General features: G+C 42.7%; 1 long non-coding RNA gene across 21 annotated transcripts; it reads left to right on the top strand.

Moving 5' to 3' along the window:
• Nucleotides 1–488: 488 nt before the first annotated feature.
• On the top strand, nt 489–5201 carry LOC127924552 (uncharacterized). Of its 21 annotated transcripts, none has more exons than XR_008118149.1 (5): nt 489–634; nt 1779–1870; nt 1917–2192; nt 2883–3541; nt 4573–5201. It is a non-coding gene; the product is annotated as an uncharacterized LOC127924552 (long non-coding RNA). The 21 variants fall into 21 exon arrangements; XR_008118157.1 differs by having other exon boundaries at nt 1733–1870; nt 2101–2192; nt 2975–3541; XR_008118152.1 differs by having other exon boundaries at nt 1733–1870; nt 2101–2192.
• The last annotated feature ends 2177 nt before the right edge of the window (nt 5202–7378 follow it).

Below are 7378 nucleotides of genomic sequence, written 5' to 3'. Positions count from 1 at the left end.
GCCTACAGTGTTGACCCATGAAATACTGATCAGTAATGGTATTGAGGCCTACAGTGTTGACCCTTTAAATACTGATCAGTAATGGTATTGAGGCCTACAGTGTTGACCCTTTAAATACTGATCAGTAATGGTATTGAGGCCTACAGTGTTGACCCATCAAATACTGATCAGTAATGGTATTGAGGCCTACAGTGTTGACCCTTTAAATACTGATCAGTAATGGTATTGAGGCCTACAGTGTTGACCCTTTAAATACTGATCAGTAATGGTATTGAGGCCTACAGTGTTGACCCATCAAATACTGATCAGTAATGGTATTGAGGCCTACAGTGTTGACCCTTTAAATACTGATCAGTAATGGTATTGAGGCCTACAGTGTTGACCCATCAAATACTGATCAGTAATGGTATTGAGGCCTACAGTGTTGACCCATCAAATACTGATCAGTAATGTATTGAGGCCTACAGTGTTGACCCTAAATTGTAATGGTATTGAGGCCTACAGTGTTGACCCTTTAAATACTGATCAGTAATGGTATTGAGGTCTACAGTGTTGACCCATCAAATACTGATCAGTAATGGTATTGAGGCCTACAGTGTTGACCCATCAAATACTGATCAGTAATGGTATTGAGGTCTACAGTGTTGACCCATCAAATACTGATCAGTAATGGTATTGAGGCCTACAGTGTTGACCCTTTAAATACTGATCAGTAATGGTATTGAGGCCTACAGTGTTGACCCTTTAAATACTGATCAGTAATGGTATTGAGGCCTACAGTGTTGACCCTTTAAATACTGATCAGTAATGGTATTGAGGCCTACAGTGTTGACCCTTTAAATACTGATCAGTAATGGTATTGAGGCCTACAGTGTTGACCCTTTAAATACTGATCAGTAATGGTATTGAGGCCTACAGTGTTGACCCATCAAATACTGATCAGTAATGGTATTGAGGCCTACAGTGTTGACCCTTTAAATACTGATCAGTAATGGTATTGAGGCCTACAGTGTTGACCCTTTAAATACTGATCAGTAATGGTATTGAGGCCTACAGTGTTGACCCATCAAATACTGATCAGTAATGGTATTGAGGCCTACAGTGTTGACCCTTTAAATACTGATCAGTAATGGTATTGAGGCCTACAGTGTTGACCCTTTAAATACTGATCAGTAATGGTATTGAGGCCTACAGTGTTGACCCTTTAAATACTGATCAGTAATGGTATTGAGGCCTACAGTGTTGACCCTTTAAATACTGATCAGTAATGGTATTGAGGCCTACAGTGTTGACCCATCAAATACTGATCAGTAATGGTATTGAGGCCTACAGTGTTGACCCTTTAAATACTGATCAGTAATGGTATTGAGGCCTACAGTGTTGACCCTTTAAATACTGATCAGTAATGGTATTGAGGCCTACTTTAAATACTGATCAGTAATGGTATTGAGGCCTACAGTGTTGACCCATCAAATACTGATCAGTAATGGTATTGAGGCTAAATACTGAGTGTTGACCCAGTGTTGACAAATACTGATCAGTAATGGTATTGAGGCCTACAGTGTTGACCCATTAAATACTGATCAGTAATGAGGCCTACAGTGTTGACCCATCAAATACTGATCAGTAATGGTATTGAGGCCTACAGTGTTGACCCTTTAAATACTGATCAGTAATGGTATTGAGGCCTACAGTGTTGACCCTTTAAATACTGATCAGTAATGGTATTGAGGCCTACAGTGTTGACCCTTTAAATACTGATCAGTAATGGTATTGAGGCCTACAGTGTTGACCCTTTAAATACTGATCAGTAATGGTATTGAGGCCTACAGTGTTGACCCATCAAATACTGATCAGTAATGGTATTGAGGTCTACAGTGTTGACCCTTTAAATACTGATCAGTAATGGTATTGAGGCCTACAGTGTTGACCCTTTAAATACTGATCAGTAATGGTATTGAGGCCTACAGTGTTGACCCTTTAAATACTGATCAGTAATGGTATTGAGGCCTACAGTGTTGACCCATCAAATACTGATCAGTAATGGTATTGAGGCCTACAGTGTTGACCCTTTAAATACTGATCAGTAATGGTATTGAGGCCTACAGTGTTGACCCATCAAATACTGATCAGTAATGGTATTGAGGCCTACAGTGTTGACCCTTTAAATACTGATCAGTAATGGTATTGAGGTCTACAGTGTTGACCCATCAAATACTGATCAGTAATGGTATTGAGGCCTACAGTGTTGACCCTTTAAATACTGATCAGTAATGGTATTGAGGCCTACAGTGTTGACCCATCAAATACTGATCAGTAATGGTATTGAGGCCTACAGTGTTGACCCTTTAAATACTGATCAGTAATGGTATTGAGGCCTACAGTGTTGACCCTTTAAATACTGATCAGTAATGGTATTGAGGCCTACAGTGTTGACCCTTTAAATACTGATCAGTAATGGTATTGAGGCCTACAGTGTTGACCCTTTAAATACTGATCAGTAATGGTATTGAGGCCTACAGTGTTGACCCATCAAATACTGATCAGTAATGGTATTGAGGCCTACAGTGTTGACCCATCAAATACTGATCAGTAATGGTATTGAGGCCTACAGTGTTGACCCATCAAATACTGATCAGTAATGGTATTGAGGCCTACAGTGTTGACCCTTTAAATACTGATCAGTAATGGTATTGAGGCCTACAGTGTTGACCCATCAAATACTGATCAGTAATGGTATTGAGGCCTACAGTGTTGACCCATCAAATACTGATCAGTAATGGTATTGAGGCCTACAGTGTTGACCCATCAAATACTGATCAGTAATGGTATTGAGGCCTACAGTGTTGACCCATCAAATACTGATCAGTAATGGTATTGAGGCCTACAGTGTTGACCCTTTAAATACTGATCAGTAATGGTATTGAGGCCTACAGTGTTGACCCATCAAATACTGATCAGTAATGGTATTGAGGCCTACAGTGTTGACCCTTTAAATACTGATCAGTAATGGTATTGAGGTCTACAGTGTTGATCCATCTGATCAGTGAGATGATTATGGTTGTATGCAGTTGTCTCGCGGCTTGCCTTTTTTAGTTGAATAAATGTAATGTGCTGTGAAAGTGTTGCTAATGACTCATTAGCCATGAGCAAAATGTTGCTACAACATTGATCAATGATATGTTTATGGCCACAACGTCCGCTTCGATGCAGAGCCGCAGTTTGAGTCAGAAGACTCTGTAACTACTGTACATAAATATAAATTACATGTCTGTCTTTGTCAGAGGACTCGAGTCACTGTAGATACTGTCTGATAGAAAAGGAGGGTTCATGTCTGTCTGTAGAAAAGGAGGGTTCATGTCTGTCTATAGAAAAGGAGGGTTCATGTCTGTCTGTAGAAAAGGAGGGTTCATGTCTGTCTGTAGAAAAGGAGGGTTCATGTCTGTCTGTAGAAAAGGAGGGTTCATGTCTGTCTGTAGAAAAGGAGGGTTCATGTCTGTCTGTAGAAAAGGAGGGTTCATGTCTGTCTGTAGAAAAGGAGGTTCCTGTCTGTAATGGAGGGTTCATGTCTGTCTGTAGAAAAGGAGGGTTGATGTCTGTCTGTGTCTGTCTGTAGAAAGGAGGGTTCATGTCTGTCTGTAGAAAAGGAGGGTTCATGTCTGTCTGTAGAAAAGGAGGGTTCATGTCTGTCTGTAGAAAAGGAGGGTTCATGTCTGTCTGTAGAAATGGTTGTATGGAGTCTGGTTGCATAAATGTCTGTCTGTAGAAAGTGGGTTGCTAATGACTCTGTCTGAGAAAATGGTTCATGTCTGTCTGTAGAAAAGGAGGGTTCATGTCTGTCTGTAGAAAAGGAGGGTTCATGTCTGTCTGTAGAAAAGGAGGGTTCATGTCTGTCTGTAGAAAAGGAGGGTTCATGTCTGTCTGTAGAAAAGGAGGGTTCATGTCTGTCTGTAGAAAAGGAGGGTTCATGTCTGTCTGTAGAAAAGGAGGGTTCATGTCTGTCTGTAGAAAAGGAGGGTTCATGTCTGTCTGTAGAAAAGGAGGGTTCATGTCTGTCTGTAGAAAAGGAGGGTTCATGTCTGTCTGTAGAAAAGGAGGGTTCATGTCTGTCTATAGAAAAGGAGGGTTCATGTCTGTCTGTAGAAAAGGAGGGTTCATGTCTGTCTAGAAAAGGAGGGTTCATGTCTGTCTGTAGAAAAGGAGGGTTCATGTCTGTCTGTAGAAAAGGAGGGTTCATGTCTGTCTGTAGAAAAGGAGGGTTCATGTCTGTCTGTAGAAAAGGAGGGTTCATGTCTGTCTGTAGAAAAGGGGTCCATATCTGTCTATAGGGTTCATGTCTGTCTGTAGAAAAGGAGGGTTCATGTCTGTCTGTAGAAAAGGAGGGTTCATGTCTGTCTGTAGAAAAGGAGGGTTCATGTCTGTCTGTAGAAAATGAGGGTTCATGTCTGTCTGTAGAAAAGGAGGGTTCATGTCTGTCTGTAGAAAAGGAGGGTTCATGTCTGTCTGTAGAAAAGGAGGGTTCATGTTCTGTCAGTAGAAAAGGAGGGTTCATGTCTGTCTGTAGAAAAGGAGGGTTCATGTCTGTCTGTAGAAAAGGAGGGTCCATGTCTGTCTGTAGAAAAGGAGGGTCCATGTCTGTCTGTAGAAAAGGAGGGTTCATGTCTGTCTGTAGAAAAGGAGGGTACATGTCTGTCTGTAGAAAAGGAGGGTTCATGTCTGTCTGTAGAAAAGGAGGGTTCATGTCTGTCTGTAGAAAAGGAGGGTTCATGTCTGTCTGTAGAAAAGGAGGGTTCATGTCTGTCTGTAGAAAAGGAGGGTTCATGTCTGTCTGTAGAAAAGGAGGGTTCATGTCTGTCTGTAGAAAAGGAGGGTTCATGTCTGTCTGTAGAAAAGGAGGGTCCATGTCTGTCTGCCTTTCTTTAGTCAGAACACAGTCTCTTCCTTCTTCAGACACACAATGTTCAAGGCTGAAACTCTTACAGAGCATTTTTTAGGAGATGACTGCATTGCCGACTCTATACAAACACACACACTGCCAACTCTACTTTTAAAAATATGTTTAGATGACGGAGATAAAGTCTACTCCTCTGCAGCATAACTATGTGTGTGTGTGTGTGTGTGTGTGTGTGTGTGTGTGTGTGTGTGTGTGTGTGTGTGTGTGTGTGTGTGTGTGTGTGTGTGTGTGTGTGTGCGTGTGTGTGTGTGTGACAGTATCATAAATTTAAACCACTTTGGTAGCTTCTCCACCACTGCTGTGGCAGTCACCACTGTGTGTGTGTCACCTCTCCACCACTGCATAAGTATTCAGTGATTAGATGTGTTAGCTGTCAGTGGACAGATTCCAATAGTCAGACCCATGTTTTATTACACTGAGAAAATTAAATGCAAATTCACAGGTTTCTGTGTGCGCGTGTGTCTCGAAAATTCACACATTGTGTGTGTTACCAAACTGACAGACTGCACTTTTCTCTCTCTCTCTCTCTCTCTCTCCCTCTCACGACGCAGCCACCTCTTGGAATATTTCCAAGACTTTCGCCTGCAAAGCATCATGGGAGGGGACTGGGTCCAGCCCGAGTCGGATCTCTGGAAGGGAAAGTGATGAGTCGGGAGAACACACACACTGGAACACACACGCGTGATGACAGCAGGTGCGACCAAAGTCACGGAGGAGGAACGATCGATCTTGATTAGTTAATGATGTCAGACTGGATGAAATATGTTACCAGTTTGTCAGATGGTATTAACACCTCACCTCAAACTGCCTTTTACCCAACTGCCAGAGGCCTGGTTCAAAACACACATGAAGGAGTTTCTAGTTTGTATTTTTCTATGAATGAAAGGGAGAATCAAAGTGTATTATATCTGTGCTTTCTGTTTCATAGATCTATGCCTTTTCTCTGAAATGAAAGACCATTGAATTTGATCATTTTCAATGGTACCTCCAATTCATTGTGGGAGTATTATTGTTATTCAATTAGATGAAGGCTCATCATGACGAGTTTACACTTTTGATTCATGGTTTCGTGCAATGCATTGATCATCACACACCAATATGTCTGTAATTCATGATTGTGACCAATTCTACTGTGCTGAAGCTGGAGTAAGGCTGTTTTGCTTCAATTATTCCCGAGCAAATGAAAATGGATTGTCTGGCATCCCAAATGGCATCCTATTCCCTGTTTTAGTGCACTACTTTTCAGAAGTAGAAGTAGTTAACTACATAGGGAATAGGGTGCCATTTGGGATGCCAGACATTGAGATAATTAGTAGTCATTAGATAACGGCCATATGTGCCCTTTTTTTGTAATGATGTTAAATGAGCTCTTGGGTCGTCATTACTTCTGGGATCCATATAGGACTGTTGTCTTATGGAATGTTAATGTACGTAGATGGGCTGCAGCCTATTAAATAAATACACGGAGTAAACGGTGTCCCGGGGAGCTTTGTCATTGATGTGCTTCCCACTGACACGTTCAGACAACCTGAACACTCCATATGATGGGCATCACATGCACGTGGGCACACACACACACACACACACACACACACACACACACACACACACACACACACACACACACACACACACACACACACACACACACACACACACACACACACACTATAATCACAGCCCTCTTATCCAGGGTATTAATCTTCCCACAGTCTCACTAGAGACTCACAAACCATCCGATCAAATGTTTGTGAGGCTCTCCACCCCTCCAGCAAGTCCTCTGCTCCTTCTCTCCAATCTGCTCCTCTGTCCTTCTGCGCCATCAGTCTGCTCCATCAGTCAGCTCCATCACTCTGCTCCATCACTCCGTTCCTATTATTATCCATAAACCTGTAAGTCACCTCAGCAGGGACCTCACGTGTGTATTCATCAAGCCTCTCTTTCTCTCTGCCTCTTTCTCTTCCTCTCTCACTCTTCCTCTTTTCTCTCTCTGTCTCACTCTTTTACTATCTCTCTCTATCTCTCTCCCCCTTTCTCTCTTTCTCTCTCTGCCTCTGCCTCTCTCTGCCTCTTTCTCTCTCTGCCTCTCTCTCTGCCTCTTTCTCTCTCTCTGCCTCTTTCTCTCTCTGCCTCTTTCTCTCTATGCCTCTGCCTCTGCCTCTCTCTGCCTCTTTCTCTCTCTGCCTCTCTCTCTCTGCCTCTCTTCTCTCTCTGCCTCTTTCTCTCTCTCTGCCTCTCTGCTGCCTCTCTCTCTGCCTCTCTCTCTCTCTGCCTCTCTCTCTGCCTCTTTCTCTCTCTGCCTCTCTCTCTCTGCCTCTCTCTCTCTTTCTCTCTCTGCCTCTCTCTCTGCCTCTTTCTCTCTCTGCCTCTCTCTCTCTGCCTCTCTCTCTCTCTGCCTCTTTCTCTCTCTGCCTCTTTCTCTCT

This window comes from Oncorhynchus keta, unplaced genomic scaffold, assembly GCF_023373465.1.
Source record: "Oncorhynchus keta strain PuntledgeMale-10-30-2019 unplaced genomic scaffold, Oket_V2 Un_contig_4280_pilon_pilon, whole genome shotgun sequence".
Lineage (NCBI taxonomy): Eukaryota > Metazoa > Chordata > Actinopteri > Salmoniformes > Salmonidae > Oncorhynchus > Oncorhynchus keta.
This window is presented reverse-complemented; position numbering and strand designations above follow the sequence as displayed.